We start from the raw sequence: 21917 nt of genomic DNA, 5'->3' as shown, positions 1-21917 counted from the left end.
ATTTTGTTTTATTTTAGAGCACCTGGCGGTGCTCAAGGTTTACTCCTGGCTCTGTGCTCAGGGGTCACTCTTGGTAGTGCTCAGGGAACCATACGGGGTGTTGGGGATTGAACCCAGGTCAGACACATGCAAGGCAAATGCCCTCCCCGCTGCACTATCACTCTGGCCCCGAGGAAGTATACACTTTCCTGTATGGATGTTGCCTCAATAAACCCCTAAAGTTGAAAAAAAAAACACGATGATGCTTGGGTGCTCCCTGGAGAGATTCTCGTTTAATTGATCTGGGGTGCAGCCAGACATCAAAATTTTCCAAAGCTTCCCAGGTAGGCCTAATATGCATCCCAGAACCACAGTTAAAACTTGGCAACCCCCTTACTATTTCTTGGAGAAGAGAGAGCTACTGCTGCTCCAGAAAGTCCGCAGCAGGATGCTATTTGTAGTTCTCCAGTAGCTCCAGAAGGGTAAGTAGGTGTTACGGGGAAAGAGGGGCTCGTCTGCTGAACATTTACTCTATGTACAGAGGTAAGGGAAGTGCTTTATTGACACTATTTTATTTATTCCTTACAAGAAGCCCAGGAAAAAAAATTAACTTTTCACTCTCATGTCATAGATGAATAACCTGAGCTCTGGGATAGGTTAAACAATTATGAAAAGTCATATATGGGGCTGGAGAGATAGCACACCGGGTAGGGTGTTTGCCTTGCACACGGCCGACCTGGGTTTGATTCCCAGCATCCCATATGGTCCCCTGAGCACCGCCAGGAGTAATTCCTGGGTGCAGAGCCAGGAGTAACCCCTGTGCATTGCCAGGTGTGACCCAAAAAGAGAAAAAAAGAAAAATCATATAGCCAGTTAACAGCAGAACTGGACTTCAATCCACATTGGCCCTGACACTGTGGCTCCTGTTCTTTTTTTCCAAACTTTTAAATTTTATTTTCATAAAGTTGTTCACAATAATTGATTACATTCAATATTTCAACATCAATCCCACCACCATTATTTTGAAGTGTCCCACCACCACTCAAGCCTGCCCCACAGGCAGATGCAAGATAATTGATCTTGTATTGCTTGTTATGAATAATATAAGATGTCTGTAAAGATCTATCTCACAGTGATTCAACAAAAAAAGAAAAAAAATAGTATGAGATATCATGCGGTCGCAAAAGTGGCCGCGTGCTCCTGGGATTCTAAAAATTAAAATAAGTGGGATCCAGAGCCATCTCTGTAGTGTGTGGCTCCTGTTCTTAACCATCTCCAAAGCAGTGGTTGGCTGTAGGACTTAACAGTGTCCATGCCAGACTCAGTGAGCTGTGTATTGCTGGAAAAGCAACATGAAACATAGCATTTCTCAAAGTGGTGCCCTAGCCTCCAACCAACACATCACTATCCACACCACTGGCAGGATTCTCATTTTATTTCAGGCTCTAAATCAGAGCAAGAGCTCAACAGATAGGACACTTGCTTTACAACAGCCAACCAGGGGTCAAATCCCAGCATTCCGTATGATTCCCCCATGCCCACCAGGATTAAGTCCTGAGTGCCTCAGTTGTAGTCCAAAACCCAAGAAAAGCAAAACAAAACCAGAAACCAGACTCTGGATCTAGTACAATCAGGCATTACCCATAAATTAACACACGTTTACCCCAACAAACCTTTAAATGTGTCTGATGTCACACTTAATACCTCTCATTTCTTGCCCACAGTCCAAATTCCTCAGTCGAACAGTGTCGATGAATGTTTCTGAACCAGGAACTATATGTGGGTCCTTGGGATACTCCAGGAATGAAATCAGGTAAAATTCACATCAAGAGGGGCCCCAGCATGACACAGGGCTAAGGGAGTCAACCAGTGAGGGTAGGAGGTACAGGAAGGAAACAAGTTTGGAAGGGAGTCATCGCTGGCAAACAATTGGGAATCACAGGTCTAAATCATTCAGTATCTGATCTGACTTCTTGTTGTTCTTGTTTTTGTTTTGTTTTGGAGCCACACCCAGAGGTTCTCACGACTTATTCCTAGTTCTGCACTCAGAGACCCCTCCTGCAGAGCTCGGGAGACCATGCGGGACTGAACCCAGGTCAGCCGCATGCAAGTCAAGCACGGTAATCACTGCCCTATCTCTCCAGCCCCCCTGGCTTAACGTGTCTGCCTTATCCCCTTGATTTTACACCTTACTCCGCCCCCCCAGCCCTAAGTTATTAATTTTCCAGCTATACTGATTAGTTCTGGTGGATTCACACGTCCACAATGGTACTCATCATTTGATAAGACTCTAGATCACGGAGGGCCAGATACTAGGCACAAATGAACATTAAACCCCTCCTCCTATAAAAAAAAAAAAACCTTTAAAACCAGGTTACGGTTATGCTCACTAGATCAGTTAGGAAACAGGGCTCACCTGGACGTGCCCAGGGTCACAAGGATGGAGCTCAGTTGCTCTGTAGCAAAGCCATACAGTTTTCATATTGCCACGCTCTACTTGCTCGCCTCTATCTGTACCAGACCTCTGGTGGCAGTGCTCTCCTCTCTACCTGGCAAGCTCTTTCTTGCTCTGTGAGAACAGTGCGTGTGCCGTAATAATATCTGTCATCTCTAAGTGCTTTCCAGGCACCACGCTCAGCACTGCCCTTGCCTGCTCTCGCTGACACAAGTGTCGTCTCAATGCTTCTTTAATTCCCTCTGAATTGCTCATCACCAGCCCAGTGCCAAATGGGTTTCTTTCTCTTCTCTAGTTCCAAGACATCTGACCACATCACCAGTGTAGAACTCAACACTCTGTTGTAATTGTTATTTTCAGATCTGCCTCCTTCAACGCACTAGATACTCTTCCCAGACAGGGATTTATATTATTCACCTTGATAATCTGTGTTAGGTCGACCCAACACATGATAGAGATATAATAATAATAATAATAATAATAATAATAACAATAATAATAATAATAACAGTAATAATAATATAGGAGAAGGAAGATGGGAGGTTGGGAAACCCATGGGCTGAAAATTCACTAAGATCTCTCTGTTCTCTCCTGGGTGAGGGTCCTGTCATGTCCTTTGACTTGATAACTGAGTTGTGGCATGAGCCAAACAAAATATAGATATGGCTAATGGAGAGACTTGGGAGCCAGACACGGGACAGCGTTGTGTCTGACCTCAGCGTGGGTTTTTATGAAAGGATGGGTTTGGATGGCCTCTAACTACACTTGCTCTTCAATTCTACTGCCTGGCAATAGACATTTGTTGGAGACGGCAAATGCCACTCCACTGTGTTGCTTTGAGACATCACCAGCGTTCTTTGCCTTGTCTTGATTCATAAGCTATTCCAAGTGAGGGAAGAAACATGTGGGCCAGTTAAGGCACCACTCCCTCAGGTACGTCCATCAGGGAATCACAGCTGCTGCCTTTCTAAGATGGTATCTCTGATGCTCACACAATCATTGAACACCTTTCCCTACACCTATTCTACAGTGGGCTCTTTACAGCACACACCTTCCAACCTCCGAGGCAGGCCACACCCAAGGTCTAGGAGGTCCAAGGTAGTGGATCTTCACTTTTGCATTTAGGACCACACCCAGTGGTACTGGGGTGTCATGCCCAGTGATACTTCTAGCTCAAAGCTAACGGGTCGTGTCTAGCAATGCTTAGAATACTATGTGGTGTCGGGTTCTAACTCAGGCTTCCTGCATGCAAAGCATTCATAGCAGCCCTTGGAGCCATCTCCCAGTAGTGAGGTTTTGGTTCGGTTTGGTTAGTTGGTTGGTTGTTGGTTAGGGGACCAGGGATCCATCATTCCTGGCCAGGGATCAAACACGGTGCCAAGGATGGAGTCCACGTTGCTCATATGCAAGGCTAACACCCTACCCACTGTATTATTCCTCTGGTTTCCCAAGTAGAGAGTTTTAAAAACTAGTGTCCTCCTTTGATCTCACTCTTTCTGGACGGATGTGCAAATATGCCCAGCTATGAGTGATTGGTTGTCAGTGCCAACTGCAAACTCAGCGGGTTTTCTGCTCTGCTTCCATGCACACCTCAGGCTTACCAACATGGAAATCACCAGAGACTGTTTCAAAACTACTTATCCCTTCCTAACATTCTGCTTTTTATGCTACCCTTAGTAGGGTCTAGAAGGTTTCTGCTCCTAATCAAACTTTCTTTTTGGAGGATTTCAAGAATCTACTCCCTCCCCCTTCTTGGTTGAGAGAATAGACTGAATTTTATGCAACATTTGTGATATTTATGAAGAGAGTCTATCAAACCAAGTTATGACTTCACTTATGCTTCTTCTAGCATTCATGAACCACAGTGTTTTATTTTCATTTTATTTGTCCCAGTATCAACTTCCTCCAGGAAACAGAGGTCAACCTAAGAACAAAGCTGGTTTAATTTTGTATTTTGGTGGAGAGTGGGGGGGAGCGCTGAGGGGGGATGGAGGGGAAAGGTGTCACACCCTGCAGTGCTTAGGGGTAACTTTGGGATCAGAGCTCAGGAGTGACCCCTAGTGATGCTCAGGGGCCATATGCAGTGCCAGAGAGAACTGGGGTTGGCCACATGCAAGGCAAGTGCTTAACCTCTAGCACTATCTCTCTGATTCCATTGATTCTATTTATCTTACTAATTCCTAGCATAAGTTCAGATAAAATGTAGATCTTGACCAGTTAACTGTCTTTATGCAGGCATAACCTGCAAGGTCACAAAATCTCAAGTACTGCAGAATCTGATTCAGTTACAATTGTTCTGTTTTATTCACAGCAGACAACAATTAAAATGACTTAAAATTCAGTGTTGGAGAAGGGACTGGAGATACCGACATTCACATGCTCTCTTAAGGGAACGGAGATTGGTTTGGCATCCTGGGAGGTCAATTTACCTATCTCAATCCTGGATCAGACTGAAGGCAACTTTCCTCTTAGTTAAAAGAATGCGTGTGGGGAGGAGGCTGGAGAGATAGTACAGTGGGCAGGGCACTTGTCTTGCACACAACTGACCAAAGTTCAACCCCCACCCAGCACCCCATCCACAGATTTCCCCAAGCACCTCCTGGTCATTCCCTGAACCCCACTGAGTGTGACCCAAAAACAAAAACAACAAAAGAATGCCAATAAACAAGATAAACTCAGTGCAATCAAGAATGCTACAACTCTATACATTGGTAGTATGGGAAACTGGTACCAATCTTCCTCATGAGCAAGACACTAGGAACTAAGGGCCAGAGCAATAGTACAGTAGGTAGGCCACCTGCCTTGCACGCGGCTGGGCTGGATTCAACCCCCGGCATCCCATATGGTCCACCAAGTATCAACCATGAGTATCCCCTGATAACTGCCAGATGTGGCCCCAAAACAAAAACAAACTCTTAGAAAATAAGTAATGGTAAATTTTCCCCCCTGAAATACCATTTAGGTTTTTAGTAAGTGGGATTTATCTATTTATGTTGATATGGGCTAAGAAAAATTAGTTGAACAAGGAAGTTACAGAAGATTGTTGTATAGTTGTATTAGGAAAAAAACAAGGATAACCATGTAAGTGAACATGGGTTTGTATATGTACAGAAAATGTATGGAAAGACACTGAAAAATTGTTCAGGGATTTCTTGTGAGAAAAAGGTACATAGCTAGGGACGATGCTGAGGGAAATGTCACTCTACATTTCACACATTTCTGAACTGTTTGAACTTTAATAATTTATTTGCATTCTTCTTAGAACTAAGAAGCACAGAATATAGCAACAGGGAAACAAACACTTGGGGCTGGGGAGAGAGCAACAAACTGGAAGATATGCTTTGAGGTGGAAAGGCCAGGTTTGAGCCTCAGTACCCCAAACACCAACAGGAGAGACTCCTAAGCACAGAAATGGGGTGGAGAAAGAGAGAGAGAAAGGGAGAGAAAGAGAGAAGGAAGGGAGGAAGGAAGAAAGGAAGGAAGGAAGGAAGGAAGGAAGGAAGGAAGGAAGGAAGGAAGGAAGGAAGGAAGGAAGGAAGGGAGGGAGGGAGGGAGGGAGGGAGGGAGGGAGAGAGGGGGAAGGGAAGGAGGGAGGGGGAAGGGAAGGAGGGAGGGAGGGGATGGAAGGAGAAAGGAAGGAAGAAAGAAAGAAAGAAAGAAAGAAAGAAAGAAAGAAAGAAAGAAAGAAAGAAAGAAAGAAAGAAAGAAAGAAAGAAAGAAAGAAAGAAAGAAAGAAAGAAAGAAAGAAAGAAAGAAAGAAAGGAAGGAAGGAAGGAAGGAAGGAGGAGGAAGGAGGGAGGGAGGGAGGGAGGGAGGGAGGAAGGAAGGAAGGAAGGAAGGAAGGAAGGAAGGAAGGAAGGAAGGAAGGAAGGAAGGAAGGAAGGAAGGAAGGAGGAAGGAAGGGAGAGAGGAAGAGAGAGGAATAGAAAGAAAGAAAAAACTTGATTTGATATGTAACAGAAAAGGAATGAATGGAATTTTGGAGATCAACTTCCCCCCTCCTTGAAGGCCATAAGTAAAGTCTAGAAAGCAGCGTTTACTCTATGCTCAGTCTCTGACTGTGAGTGGGGGCAGAGGAGGCTCAGGGTTCCAGAAAGAAACCCAGAGACAGGGCTACGCTCCATCAGGGCCAGGAGCCTGGAAGAGAATCTGTGAGAGAATACAGATTTTTCACCTGCCCGGGAAAGCAAGCTGGTTCTGGAGGAGAGACTAGACCATTCTGGGACCCAAGAAACAGAACTCGACAGGCCGGCAGGGGTACAGGGGCCGCCAGTGTGGGCCAAGAAGCACAGGCCTGTGGGGAAGCAGAAAATACAAGTGGCCTGGGGGTGAGTCCACCAACTCCGCTCCCGGGACAGCTATGGCACAGGACTCGCTCTCCTCTGCTCAGAAGCCATCTCAGACCCCCGGGGACTTCGCTGACAACAGGACCATCACAGTCGCGGCTGTGCGTGGACAACACCCAGCTCAGAGCAAGCAAGCGGCTCATCTCACAACACAGTGACTCCCATTTTGCATACAGGGACACTGAGGCGAGGCAGTGAACCAAGCAACTTGCTCAAGGTTATCGTAAATGACACAGAGTTGGGGCTCAAGCCCTGGGGTGAGTCCAGAGCCAGCCAAGGCCACTGCCAGAGCCTGTCGCCAACCTGGGGAGAGCTGGAAACCGTGCACTCTCTCATGGGAACAGACTCAGGGCGCAGTCTCATCAAGAGGGAAAACTCCAGGGGCTGGGGAGGTAGTACAGGGGTTAAGGAGTTTTCCCCTGACTGGCCAACCCCAATCTGATCCCCGGCACCAACCCCAGTATATGGTTCCCGAAGCACCACCAGGAGTGATCCTCGAGCACAGAGCCAAGAGAAAGCCCTGAGCACTGTCACCAGGTGTAGCTCAAACCTGCCTTCCCCCCAAAAAAAATATAAATAAAGTCAGAGAGTAGGGTGGCAGACGGCTCAGATGGCTTTTGCATGCTCTGTATGCAAAAGCAGTGGCAGGTGGGAAGAGTTTGATGTTCAGCAATGCATGGTTCCCTGAGCACTATTCTGGGAGAAGCCCGTAAGCACCACGGGTGATGACTACACGTGAGGACTAGGAAGCCAGATGCCCTGGGTTCAAACCCTCGCTTTGCTACTTAGAGCTGTGTAGCCCAGGACAAATCTTTGAGTCTCTCTGGGCCTTACTTCCTCGGGCGTAGAACTGAGCAGCAGTAATCCCTCCTCGTAGAGTGGCTGGGGAGACTGGAAGAGTTAACCAGCCAGGGCTTGGCTCAGAATCGGCGATGCCAAATGGTGATGATTATTTTTAATATTGAGGGAAAAAAGGCGCCCTCCCTGCCTGGCAATGTACCCCTGTGGGGTGCGGAGCGTGGCAGGTGGCAGAGCCTGCATCCCGGTCCCTCTGGCAGCAAGGTGCCATGGGGCGGTCCACAGCCCAACAGCCTGACCCGGTCCTGCTGTGGAGCAATTAACTTCCAAGTGTCACCTGTCCCTTTTCCCCACCTGCTTTTCCCCAGCCTGGATGTGAAGCAGAAGCCCTACCCCGCCCCGGCCCACCTTTTAAATCTAGATCCCCAGGGCCCCACCTGAGCGACGCTGACACAGGCGAGCTGGCCCAGGGCCCAGGGATCTGTGCGTTGACCAAGTGCCAGGTGACCATGTGACCCAAGACCAGCGTGTTCCAGGACACGTGTTTCTGGAAGCGCTAGGTGCTGGGCACCGTGTTTGGGCTGTGTCCCATTGCTGCGTCCAAGCCAGCAGCCCTTCTTGTGTTGGTCCCAGGCCGGGGTATACAGCAAAGGGATACAGGAACTATAGCAGATGCTCCAATCATGTCTCATTTCACTTCTTACATTGCTGATGGCTGGGGGGGAGGGGAATAAAAGTGGCTGGCTAATCCTGAACAAAATGCTATATCTCAGGGGCTGGAGTGATAGCACAGTGGGTAGGGCGTTTGCCTTGCATGTGGCCGACCCGGGTTCGATTCCCAGCATCCCATATGGTCCCCCAGCACCGCCAGGAGTAATTCCTGAGTGCAGAGCCAGGAATAACCCCTGTGCATCGCTGGGTGTGACCCGAAAAGCAAAAAAAAAAAAAAAGAAATGCTATATCTCAGCGACTCAAGGACCTGATTTTGGGCTTTGCTGAAAGTCACAGTGTCTGAAGGGCAGGTTAGGGACCGGGCTGCCAGTAACTACACATCCAGAGGTGCACACAGGCCGTATCTGCTTGTAGCATCAGGTAGACTACCTCAGGAACCCTCTGCCCTGGGGGCTTGGGGGGGATTCCCAGACTTCTAAGCCCACAGATGGGCTGTGCCATGGTCTGGTCAGAAGTGTAGGTGTCTTATCTCAAAACTGAATTCAAGTTTCATCAGATTCTGCATTTCATGGGAATCCCAGCAAGATCTGTGAGCAAGCCAAATTCCAGCCCTAGCTCCCTCCCTCTCACGGAGCCCACGCAAACCAGCAGGCAACCTGTCCACCCTTCTCACCTGTCCAAACACCCTTATCCTTCAAAGGGACCCAGCGTGCTCCTCCACCAGGAATCACCACCGGGCTCAGCACAGAGCCTGGCTGGTGCTCCAGGCGAAACTTTGCCTTAATGAGTTATTTATTTTAAAGTCCAGGTTAAAATAAAGCTTCCCAATAAACTGCCGAGGAGACAACAACCACTCTGGCTTCTGTCACACCGGGGCATAAAGCCTTCTCTGCTTTGCACGGAGGAGCGGCCCCTGCAGCCCTGGCCAGAGCCATCCAAATGCATCCAACAGCCCAAAGAAAACAAGCCAGGTCTTCCTGTTGGCGCCGCTTCAAGTTATCGGGCCGATTTCACACCGTAGCTTGACCTCATTCATCCGAGGCCTATCACATTGCTGTAAATGTCAGTGGAAACTAGCCATTCAGAGGGTTTCCTTCATTCCACCAGAAAGGGAAAAAACAGGAAGCCGCCAGCAGCTGCACCCCACTTGGCAAATCCCAAAGGCCCAGCTGACTGGGCGTTTCTTGTCAGCACCTCCATTCCCTGGCCCAGCCTGCTTCTCCAGAAAGGTGGGACCCAGGGCCACAGGAGCAAATAACCCAGTGATGCGGGCTGTGACCGCTCCCGTCATTCACCACTGCTTGGGAAGGAAGGAAAACTCATTCGGTCTGAAGTTCTTCAGCCTGATCAACCAATTCCCTGCTCATCATTCGGGTTCATCCAAAGCTCTTCTGCCCATTCAGAATGTCCCACAGGTCAGCACTCGGGACGCGAGGTCTTGCAAGTTCCCATTCATCCCTTTAATGCATATTGATTGTCATTTGTGTCCTGGGAATCATGCCGAGCAGCTGGGGACACCGGGCTGCTGGACGAGCCACAGTCACTGACCTTCTGCCGCTTCCCCTCCGGTGTCAGCTTGCCCCAGGCCGCCCGGCCCACCTCGGGGCTCAGATCAGGCTCTGGGGGGGCGCCAAGAGCATGCTGGGATACTGAGCAGCATTCCCGACCTCGACCCTCTCGAGAAGTCAGGAGCTCTCTTCCCCCTGCTCTTCCCCAACGTTAACAACCAGAACTAACCCCCACACCTTCCCCAAAGTTCCCTGGGGAAGCAGGTGGCCCCCAGTTGAGAACCACTTGGCCAAGTGGACAAGATACTCTACGGTGAGGATCACAAATAACTGTATCCCCAGGAGTATAAAACGTACCATGGAAAGAAATGAGCATGCGAGGCCAGAGCAAAATACAGTGAGTAGGGCACCTGCCTCGCACACAGCCGACCCGGGTTCAAACCCTGGTACCTCATATGGCTCCCTGTTCCTCGCTAGGAGTGATTCCTGAGCTCAGAACCAGGAGTAAACTCAGAGCACCACTGGGCATGGTTCCCCCCTCCCCGGAAAAAAATAATAACGGAAATGCGGATCTGAGGTCAGAGGGATAGTACAGTGGGGAGGGCGTTTGCCTTGCATGCAGAACAACCAGGTTCAATCCCTGGCATACCATATAGTTCCCAGAGCACCACCAGGAGTAATTTCTGAGTGCAGAGCCGGGTCACCACTGAGCATCACCAGGTATGACCCAAAAAGAAGAAAAGAAAGGGATGAGGATGAGATGCCAATACTGATCCCAAGTGCTCCATGCAAACTGACCAGCTGAACAATCCTCAGGGCCACACTGAATGCATGTATGTGTCAGGTATGCACCATCTGTACCTTCAGATCAGAAGGGCCATGTGATCCGTGCTTTTAGATTTAGGCTCCAGGAAGTGAAGAAACTAAATACCCAAGCCCCATAAACCAGTGAGAGGCAGGGGCAGGATCTGAACCCTGGCCCTCGACTTTGCCTCCCACGAAAAAAAGGAAATCTGAGCCCTTGCTTTAAGGGTCTTCTGAAAACAGGTAGGGCTCAGAGCAGCCATCCTAAAAGACTTATTTCTTCCTGGGGTCACCGTGGAGCTCAGCCAGCACCTGTCACATCTATCAAGCTGTAAACTGCTGTGTGTAGGCACATTTGTGAAACACCAGCGGGCCAAGGAATGTCACCCTGAAACTGAGAACTAGAACACCCCCCACCCCCACCCCCGCCCAGGGCCTCACGCTGGGTCTTCCCCAGAGTCCAGGCAGGAAGCAGAAGGGGCAGTCCCCGGAGCACATCCCACTGGGACCCATCTCCAAGGCGCCCCACACCCAACATCTGGGGTTGCGGGGGTGGGGGACGGGGGGCCGCAGGCAGACAGGTGGTGCTTAGCTTTAGATCTTCAGCGCGAGCCTGAGGGTGGGACGGGTTTGCACACAGCATCCCTCCTTCCCTGAGACCCCAATAAGAATGTCTGTCACTTAGCACTCATGTGCCTTTCAGTAATGCTTTGTCCTTCGTGTTTTCCCCCTGAGCAATGGGGACAAATGTGGCTCTTTTAGATGGGCAGGTAGGGGGAGTCACTAACAATGCAAGTGAGGTCCTTGGAGGGAGCCACGCTTGCACGCAGGGAAGTGTGTGGAACAAAGTCAGGTCTCTAAGGCACACCCTCCACCTGCATCCCCTTCCCACAAGCGAGAAGCTGAGTCCCAGGAAGAGTGAGTCTGGTGAGGAGGCCAGAGAAGCATGTCGGGAGAAAGGAGGAGGCTCTGGAGCTTCTAGGGCAGAGGATGGGGAAGGGACGGTGAGACCCGGGCTGGAGTGCACAGGCCGGGCTCCCTTGGGCTCGAGAGACAGTCCTCCCCTGACACCAGCCACCTGATGAGCTTGCTGGCTTCCTGCTTCGGGTCAGTGAGCGTTTAATCATTCGGGGGCCCCTGGAGGGTGGGAGGGGCACTCCCTCCCTGGCCTTGCCTGCAACCTGGGTCTCCATTATACCCTGTAGAGACCCACTCCTGCCACAGCTCCTGCCCACTGCTCTCCATGGCACCAAGTTTGATGGGCGCAAGCTGTCTCCTCTCTCTTCTCTCTCTCTGTCCCTCTCTCTCTGTCTCTCTCTGTCTCTGTGTCTCTCTCTGCCTCTCTGTGTCTCTCTCTGTCTGTCTCTGTGTCTCTCTCTGCCTCTCTCTCTGTCTCTCTCTGTCTGTCTCTGTCTCTCTCTGTCTGTCTCTGTCTCTGTCTTTCTGTCTCTCTGTGTCTGTCTGTCTGTCTGTCTGTCTGTCTGTCTGTCTCTCTCTCTCTCTCTCTCTCTCTCTCTCTCTCTCCTGGGGCAGCCACCCCCGTGCCCACAACCTGGAGCTCAGATGCTCAGATGTGCTCCCACACCAAGTTTTGCCCACCTGTTATGAGGCATCATAACTAAGAATAATAACAGCTAGTATTTCCAAGCACAAACTTCTTAGCTAGCAGGTCCAGGGGGCTGGGAGGGGGGGTTGCGGTGTTTCACTTATGTGGTCTCATTCATTCCTCTCATACCACCCTGGGCAGGTCAGATGGCATCTGTCCATCATCCCCCCCGCCACGAGCTGGCAGACTCGGGAGGAAGCCTGGGTGGACAGGTCTATGCACCGCTCTGCTCCGCACTCCACTTGCCAGGGAAACTGGTACCTTTAGGCATCCTCAATGTCATTCTCCAGGCCCGTCTCTGCCCAGGAGTGAGAATTACATGGAGGCCCTGGGGGCGGGGTGCTGCCAGATTCCTCTGGGAATCCCCGGCCACACACAGCGTTTGGATAGAGCAGACCCTGCTGAAGAAGTCAATGGTCCTGAGCCATGGCTGGCATTAGAGAAAGACTAAGACACAGACTCGCAGTGGGCAGGGAGCCAACCCCAGGCCGAGACTTTCCCCATCCTCATAGCCAGAAGCAGAAGAGGCCTGCCTCCCCAGAGCTGGAGGCGCTGAGACCCCCCGCCCCCCTCCCCAGACCCTGTGTAGAGGAGGAAACGGCGGTGAAAGTGAGATGATCATTTCCTGCAAACCCGCCCACACCAGGTGGAGTCCGGAGCACCTTCACTGTCTCCATTCTGGCCCCACAGGCTCTTCATGGGCATTGCTATGACTCCACCCATTTTACAGATAAGAAAACTGGGACTCCAGGTGGTTAAACAGAGCCCAGAGTCCTGAGATCTGAAGGGCAGGGCCGCAATGTGAATGAGATGCACCTAGATTCCTGTCTCCTCGTGGGCGCCTACTCGCTGCAAGCCTTGCCCAGACCCTCAAGAGGAAGCGCGGTCTCTCCCATGCGCCAGGGATAAAGCAGTGTCCTAGTTTCCTGGATGCAAGCCATTTGGGACCCACTGGACACCAAACGTTTCAAGCTCTGGGTGCAGGCAGGGCAAGTGGTAAAGCAGCAAGGCTGGGGGATGGGAGGCGAGGTTTGCTGAGGTCCTTGAGGATCCAAGGTAGGCGCCTTCTACGAGTTGCCAGACCAGGCCAGCTGCAGCCTCAGGGGTCAGAGGAAGCTCACTCGGGGTACCGGGCTGGTTTTGAAAAGCATCTGGAGACCTCATTTCCAAAGGCTCCAGCGAGGAAGGCGGAGGGAAATACCCATCTGCCTCCATCAGCATCCTCTCCGTCCCCTGCTCTGGCTGCTGAACAGACTTAGCAGTTAGATGAGAATTCAACTTCCAACTTCAGCAACAATCCCTCGAGAGAATGAAGTCTGGACGGTGCATCGACCCTGGCCTGCGTGTCCTTCCACGCCAGGCAACAGCCAGAGTGCACCAGGCTGCAAGAAACACAGGCGCCCCAGCACAGAGAGAAACGGCCCCAGAGAGAGACCCCAAGATGGGCAGGAAGGAGCAAAGGCCCTTCTTCAAGGAAGATGTTTCAGAGAGACTCCTGGGAGTTGGAGGAAGCAAGGGAGCAATCAGGAAGGTTCAGGGGTGGGGGACACTATCGGGAAGACACCGAAGGACAAGAAGATACAAAGTCGAAGGTCCCGGGCAGCCTGGCTGACACCTGGGACAGGGACCAGGGAGACGGGATTGGGGTGGCAGGTGGGCGCGGAGGGCTGCGGGGGGACTTACGTGGGAGGCCCCTGGGAGCAAGCAGCGAGCTGCAAGGATTCACCAGCGCCCACCCGCCGCCTGCAAGCTGCTTCTTGATGACAGGGCCGAGGGCGGAAGAGGTGGAAACTCCCCCCCAAGCCTCTGCAGAACCGCCCACCGGGGCGCCACCTCTGCGCGAGACACACCCCGCTGGAGACCGGTGTTAACGGGGCCGGCGCCCCCGGAGCCGACATCCCGCCATGCTAGACTGCGCCAAGCCCTTCCCGCGGGTCCTCGCGCTCCTCCCCGCCGCGGCCGAGCAGCCGCGGGTCCTCGGGGCCGGCGGAGGCGCCGGGCGGCCAAGTGTCTCGCCCTCGGGCAGACAGCGAGGCACCGGCCGAGCCCGGCGGCCCAGCACCGGCCCAGAGGGAGGGGTGTCCTCCGGGGCTCGGCCCGCCGCAGGAAATGGCAGGGCGCACCGGGGAGCCTCCCCGCGGCTGGCTCCGGGGGACCCCCTTCTCCGACAGAGCTCTGCGGGAACGCGCGCCCCGGGACGGCGGGGACCCTCCGGGGTGCCCACAGAGGGCGATTCACAGGCGGCACCTGGCGCCCCGGGCCGCAGGGAGCGGGCGGGCGCTTCTGACAGCGAGAACAGGGGCCCTTTATGCGCGGTTCCCATCACATGGGCGCGCCAGCCGCTGGGCTTTCGGCTGTGGGATGCGCTTCGGCAGCCGCGTCTCTCTCTCCCTCGGCTCCAGGGGTACCCGGAGCCCCTCCGTTTTGCGCGCGGCCCTTCTGGGGGGCCGGGGAGGACCGGATTCAAAGCTCGCCCCGGCGCGAGCATCCGCCTGGAGCAGCGCGCTGCGTCCCGAGCATCCTAGCAAAGCGGGGTCCCGACTGGGGGAGGTGGAGGAGGGGAGCGAGCAGGGGGACCGCCTTCCTCGCCCCTCCCCATCCCTGCGCTCCACTCCGGGCGGGCGGTCCGGGCAGCTCGGCCGGGGCGCTCCAGGTGACCTTGGGGAGACCCCTCGGCGTTGCAGATTCAGCTCGTCCTCGGCACTCGGAGGGCGCTTCTCCGGCCCGAGTCGAGGCGCGGGACTCCGGAGGAGGGCGCTCCAGGCGCGGGGGGTCCCCAGAGGCGGACGCCCCGCGAGCGCGGGCCACGGCTTCGAGTCCTACTACGCGCGGGGTTTCTCCCCCGGACCGAAAGGCGCTATCGGGGGGTCTCTCCATCGGGCGGGTCTGCATACTCGGGCGCCTGTCCTGGGGAGGGGGGGTTTCCCGCCCGGCCCCAGTGTCTCCACGCGAGGGGGCGGCGCCCCCATGTCCTACCCCAAGCAGGGAGTCCCCGGGGGATTGGGATGGGCTGGGGCTCCCGCTGCCCGGCGAGGTACCACCACCCTCAGCCCCGCAGCGGAACAAGAGTCCATGGCCCCTCTTCCCGCCCCCTAGATCGGGCCACGGTGGACCCAGCCAACAACCTGCCAAGACGCCCCCTACCCGGGCCTTGTCATTGGCGCGCGCGCGAGCCACGCGTACGCCCCTACCCAGCCCAACTCCCAGCGCTGCGCCCCGGGTACCCGCCTTCCTAGTGCCCTGCTGTTCTCTGAAGCTGCAGACCCTTGGCCAAAGCGCCCTAGTCGCCCCCGCCGGGCCAAAAGCTCCCCAGTCAGCGGTCCCCACCCCACCCCTCAAGGTGCTCACCCCGCGCCTGGTCGCGCCGCAGAGGCAGGCGCAGGAGGCGGCGCCGCCCGGGAACTCACCCGCTCTGCCGAGCCTTGCCCCGAGCGGCTCCCGGCCCTAGCGGCTCCGACTGTGTCCCCCAGCCGCAGCTGCCCGTAAGGCGACAGCAGCCAGCGGAGCTCGCCGCCAGCCTCCGCGCCGCCCCGGGCCCGCCCCGGCCCCGCCCCCGGCCCGGGCCCGCCCCAGACTCCGCCTCCGGGGGCGGGGCCTGAGCTCCCGGGAAGGGGTGGGGCGCTGGGGCGGGCGGAGAGCTCCGGGCAGGGTACCCCCGCTCTCGTGATGGGGGTCCCGGTGTTGAGCATCAGGACCCTGGCGGGCTTCGGAGTTGTTTGTTTGTTTTGTTTGTTTCTTCCTTACGCATTCTGCACCCTCCCAGAAAAAGGAGCAGACTCTTGCTCCTGTTTGACTGGTCAGCACTGAGAGAGGAGCAGGCTCTGCCCCAGGGGACTCGGAATTAGGAACTAGGGTCGGGGGTGCCCGTCTCTTCACCTGCTCTGAGGTCGTGGGGACGGAGGGGGCGGGGAGCAGCGAGGCTCGCGGGGCGCCGTGGCCTGCGCGGGGAACCCGCATCATTTCCTCCTTCTGGAAGGAAAGGCGGCGAAGCTCGGGAGGAAGGATGTGGTCATACCTCCGCTGACGGCCGCCCCGATCGAGAGGTGCACAGCGGGGACACGGGCCGCCTCCCCGGGGCTCGGGGCTAAAAATAAAAGGGCCGACGTCGGGGGCTCGCCCGCGGGTCTGGGAGCCCCCGTCCTTCTCTACACGACAGTACATGTAACCGTCTTCTTGCAGCGGCGGCGGACCCGGCTCAACTCCCCCTGTCCGCCCTCCCCCCACCTTAGGAGACAAAGTTAGTAAAGGGGAAGAATCCACCCCAAAACATTCTCCGGAATCCACACTGGCCAACCCTGGCTTCAGAACAATGGAGTCCTCTTCTCCACAAAGGCCCTTGTTTCCTGCTCTTTCTCGGCCTCCAGATTAGAGCCCTGGCAGGAGGCGGTGGGGGGTGGCGGAGAGACAAGGTTTAAGGCTGGGGGCTTGGGGTTGCACCCGGCTAATTCAGTTCCCAGCAGTTTAGTGGGCGGACTCTGCCGGCTTTGCTCGCTCGGGATCTTCTGAGACCAACCAGACCGCCGGTTAAGTGATTTCCTGTTTGCTAGGAGACCGGGGACCCTTTTTCCAGGGGAAGTTAAAATCCTCCCGGCTGGGCTTGGTCGGGGTCCCCCAGGTCCCCTGAAAGCCCCACCTCCACCGCCCCTTGCCCCGGGCTCCTCTCGGGTTCATTACTAAGCCAGCTGTGAATGACACTGTTTCAGTAGGAGCAATTAGAGAGCGGAGCAGGTCGGGGGAGACTTAAAGCTGAGTTTAAAATAACCCAAGGGGATCGTTGTTCTCGCTGAAATGTTTCCATTGATTTATCTTCAAGCCCTGTGGGCTGAGAGGGAGGGAGTTCATCTCTCCAAGGCATGTATACATACAAGGCCTCAGAGCCTATCACATGTTCCTGACATGCAGCCTTGAGCAGTGTCAGGACCCCACTGGCCAGGTTGTTATTTACTCACTTGCCTCCCACACACTTTCCTATCTGCCCTTTAAGTAAACTCAGAAGAAGGTGGGGGGGGGCTCATTTTTCATAAAAGGAGCGTAATTTCTTTTTTCTTTTTTTTTTTTTTGGGTCACACCCGGCACTGCACAGGGGTTACTCCTGGCTCTGCACTCAAGAATCACTCCTGGCGGTGCTCAGGGGACCATATGGGATGCTGAGAATCGAACCCGGGTCGGCCGGGTGCAAGGCAAACGCCCTAGCCGCTGTGCTATTGCTCTAGCCCTCCCCACCCCACCCCCGCCCTGCTTTTTAAAGAGTAGATCAAGGCTCTAGAGGAGATAGCACAAAGATGAAGGCACTGGCCCCGCATCCTGCCAGTCATGGCTCAGATCTCAGGCCACTGCTGAGTATAGAACCTGAGCACAGCAGTGTATGCCCCCCTGCACCCCCCAAAGAGGTGAGTAACTGGGATCCTCAGAGCAGACTGTCATCTTGTGTACTAGTCTCTATGACAGAGAAAATAGGAATGGTCACAGAGGTAGGGCCAGGGAGATGCCTGACACGTCAAGCACTTATTTTACAGGTGGGAACCCCTGGGCCAATCCCCAGCACCACATAGTCCCCAAAGCTCTGCTGGGAGCAAAGTCTGAGCACTCGACCAGGAGTAGCTCCTGAACCCCTGAGCATTGCCAGGTGTTACCTTCCCCCCCCCCCCAAAACACAATGCCAGAAATAAAACACAGGGTGAAGAAAGCTATCACAAACCAAGGAAAGAGACCCCAGCAGAACACCAACCTTCTGAGATCTTTTTTTTTTTTTTTTGCTTTTTGGGTCACACCCAGCGATGCTCAGGGGTTACTTCTGGCTTTGCACTCAGGAATTACTCCTGGCAGTGCTTGGGGGACCATATGGGATGCCGGGGATCGAACCCGGGTCGGCTGCGTGCAAGGCAAACGCCCTACCCGCTGTGCTATCGCTCCGGCCCCCAACCTTCTGAGATCTTGATCTTCAACTTCTAGGCCCCAGAACTGTGAGAAATAATGTTCTGCTGTTTAAAACTACCCACTCTTTTATTTTTTGTTAGTGACAGTAAATAAGCACATGAGTCCACTGAAAGGAAGAATATTTGCTAATTCCATATCAGATAAGGTTCCTGTGTCCAAAATATATAATCTTATAAACCAATCATGAAAAGGTCAAGATAACTACAATATGGCCAAAGAATCTGAACCGACCTTTCTCCAAAGTTCTGAAAGTGGCCCACAAATGCATGAGAAGACAATATCATTAGCCACCAAGAAAACCAAAACGAGATATAATTTCAAACTCCCTAGGATACAAATAATAATATTAAAAACAGGTTATAGTGAGTGCTGGCAATTAAGGAGAAATTAAAAACCTCATGAGTTGCTGGTGGGAATGTAAAATGGTACAGCTGCTTTGAAAAAGTCTGGCAGTTCCTCAAAATGTTAAATACACCAGATGACCCAGCAATTTCACTCCTACATATATAGCCAAGAGAAATTTAAAAAAAAAATCCATCCGCACAAACTTATGTACAAAAATTCAGGCTAATGCTACTCCTGATAGCAAAAAAAAAAAAAACAAAAAACAGTAACAACCTGTTGGGTCACACCTCATGAGTGACTTGAACTTGGTCCCACCCACACCCACAGAGGTGAAGCCAGGCCCAGGGGAAGCCAGAGCCGTCCAATAGGTAGGCGGCAATTCTAATGACCACCAAGATGCTCTGTCTTGGGTCACTGCAAGACAAAGTGTTCTCTGCACCCACCTCCCGAATCTTAGAAGCTTAGATAGTGTTAACCAGTTAACCACGTTTAATCATATGCACCAGCCAGATGGTCTTAGCAAAACATGTTATGTCAGGGATATACCATGGGCAGCTCCTGGGAATGGAGGGGGCACATGAATTGTACATTAGAGTAGGCTTGCGTTGCGTTGGTCCACTCCCAGCTCAGCAGGAGGGCATGTCCCTTTGACAGCCTTCCCCAACACAACATAAATGTCCATCAAATGACAGTAGATTTAAAAAAAAAAAACAATAATTATCTATCTTGGGGCAGAGATAATAGAGTGGGTAGGGCATTTGCTTTGCACGTGCCCGACCGTGGAACCCCATATACTCTCCTGACACCACCAGGAGTGATCCCTGAGCACGGAGGCAGGAGTAAAACCTGAGCACTGCCAGGTGTGGCCCCCAAACAAACAAATAATAGTTATCTATCCGTACAACACATTTGTACTTGGCAAGCAAAAGAAATGAAATTCTGATACACGCCACACAGCATTAAAACATGTAAAAAGGCCCTGAAGAGATAGTACAGGGTTAAGGCACTTGCCTTACATTCTCCCAACCTAGTTCTATGCCCGGCTCCATACTAGGGTTCTCTGAGCACTGCCAGGAATGATCCCCTGAGTACAGAGCCAAGAGGGTGCTTGAGCACCACCAGGTGTGGCCCCCAAACAAAAGAAAAAACAAACAAACAAAAACTCTGTGAGAAGTGTGTGGAAGTAGCTTGTCATAAGACCACATACCACATATAATCACTGTATCACTGTCATACTGTTGCTCATCAATTTGTTCGAGCGGGCACCAGGAACGTCTCCATTGTGAGACTTGTTACTGTTTTTGGCATATCGAATACGCCATGGGTAGCTTGCCAGGCTCTGCTGTGCGGGTGAGATACTCTCAGTAGCTTGCCGGGCTCTCCGAGAGGGGCCGAGGAATCAAACCCAGGTCAGCCGCTTGCAAGGCAAACACCCTACCTACTGTGTATCACTCCAGCCCTTAGTTCAATACTAAGTATAAATATATTCACATATAATAAGATCCCATCTGTAGAAAGTCTCCGGAATCCCCTTCACTCTCTAGAGATGGGGGTCATAAGCGACTAGGAAGAGTTGGGAGTGGGTTGTTGGAGACACATGGTAAGATCTAAAGAACATTGTTTTGGTTTTTTTGTTTGTTTAATTTTTGGATAGGATGAAGAACTCCTAAAATACCGATTTTGAAGGTCATGGTACCAATACTATGGATATACTAAGATGGATAGATTATCTGTGAATAATATCTGTGAATCTTATCTTGTTCTGAGTTGTATCTTATTAAAGCTTTAAGAAAAAAAAAAAGTTAAACTAGGTCTGGAGAGATGATAGTACAGGGGCTAAAGTCCATGCTTTGTATGCACCTGACCCAGGTCCCGTACCACCAGGTGTGGCAGTGTGACGCCTGAGCCTGCCCTGTCAGTGCAGGGAGGGGGGACCACACCGCATCCTCGTTGCGCGCTGAATCTTCCTTCCGGCCAGGTTGCCTGAAGAATCCTCTGGAGGGGCCCTGACCACTGCTTGATCAGGGGCTGATGCTGCTGCTGAAACTGGCCGCTGGCCAGGCCCAACCAGACGACAGCAGCCAAGCACATGGGCACCTGTGAAAATAAGCCGTGTGCAAGGAAGGCTTCGGGTGAGAGTCCTTCCTGGTTCTCCCACGGACTCACCAGTGGGCGTTTCCCCTTGGCTGGGGGAGGGGGTAGCTCCCTGATCTGTAAAATCCCCGTTGTTGGTGTGTGTGTTTTCTCAGGGCTTTGTAGGGAAGTGGCATTTCTGGGAGCTATTTTTGTGGTCAGAGTGTCTGCACCCAGGGGGAATCCCCTCCGGGGTGCTGGAGATGCCAGGAAGCTGGACGGGGCCTGTGAGGCGGGTGTCCCAGCACTTCCACTCTCAGGGGCATTTGAATTGAATTCTGGAGGTGGAGTGGGATCTTGTTTGTAAACACAGATCTGGGACACTGCCCAGCAGGACTGCATTGTCCAGTGAACTGAAGATAAACACCTAAGGCTGTGGGGAGCACAGAATCACCTGGGCGGAAGCGAAGAAGAAACAGGAGCTAAAATGCTCTTCTCAGCCCATAGAGTAAGGGGGTTAATAGCCAAGATATATACGGCACTGGTAGGACTTCACAAGATAAAAACCTCCAACCCCATCAAAAAACAGGGAGGGGGCTGATAGCACAGAGGGGAGGGCGTTTGCCTCACAGGTGGCCGACCCAGGTTCAATTCCCAACATCCCATAGGGTCCCCTGAGCACTGCCAGGAGTAATTCCTGAGTGCATGAGCCAGGAGTAACCCCTGTGCAATGCCGAGTGTGACCCAAAAATTAAAAAAAAAAGGTGGGGGGAGAAGAAATAAACAGAAACTTGCTCAAAGAAGAAATAAAAATGGCCAAAAGGCACATGAAAAAAAACGCTCTACATTGCTAATCATCAGGGAGATACAAATCAAAATGAGATATATCTCAAATGAGTATCTCAAAGCAATGAGATACTATCTCACACCACAGAGACTGGCACACATCAAAAGAACAAGAGCATCCAGTGCTGGTGAAGATGCAGGAAGAAAGAAACTCTCACTCATTGATCATGAGAATGCCGGCTGGTCCAGTCTTTTTGGAAAACAGCATGAGCACTCCTAGAAAAATTAGAATTTGAGGGGCTGGAGCAATACACAATGGGTAGGGCATTTGCCTTGCACTCGGCCGACCCGGGTTCGATTCCCAGCATCCCATGTGGTCCCCCAAGCACCGCCAGGAGTAATTCCTGAGTGCATGAGCCAGGAGTAACCCCTGTGCATCACCTGGTGTGACCTAAAAAGCAAAATATAAAATAAAATAAATTAGAATTTGAGCTTCTATGTGACCAGCAATAGCACTTCTGGGAATATACCCCAGGAATGCAAAAACACAGTAGAAATGCCATCTGCATTCTATATTCATTGCAGCACTAATTACAATAGCCAGAATC

At 52.5% G+C, this 21917-nt stretch overlaps 1 protein-coding gene across 3 annotated transcripts in view; it reads right to left on the bottom strand.

The window, feature by feature from the left end:
* PPP1R16B (protein phosphatase 1 regulatory subunit 16B) overlaps positions 1-15713 on the bottom strand; it is a 114019-nt gene extending 98306 nt beyond the window's left edge. For 2 of the 3 annotated variants that reach the window (XM_004612493.2, XM_055137353.1), the window contains exon 1: positions 15576-15713. The gene's annotated coding sequence lies outside the window, so the exon portion shown is untranslated. Of the gene's footprint in view, positions 1-15516 lie in introns of all 3 variants that reach the window. The other variant, XM_055137352.1, reaches the window with a different exon arrangement.
* Positions 15714-21917: the final 6204 nt, after the last annotated feature.

Source organism: Sorex araneus, chromosome 5 (genome assembly GCF_027595985.1).
Source record: "Sorex araneus isolate mSorAra2 chromosome 5, mSorAra2.pri, whole genome shotgun sequence".
In the NCBI taxonomy this organism is placed as follows: domain Eukaryota; kingdom Metazoa; phylum Chordata; class Mammalia; order Eulipotyphla; family Soricidae; genus Sorex; species Sorex araneus.
The sequence above is the reverse complement of the archived record's forward strand: the minus strand, read 5'-3'. Positions and strand labels throughout refer to the sequence as shown.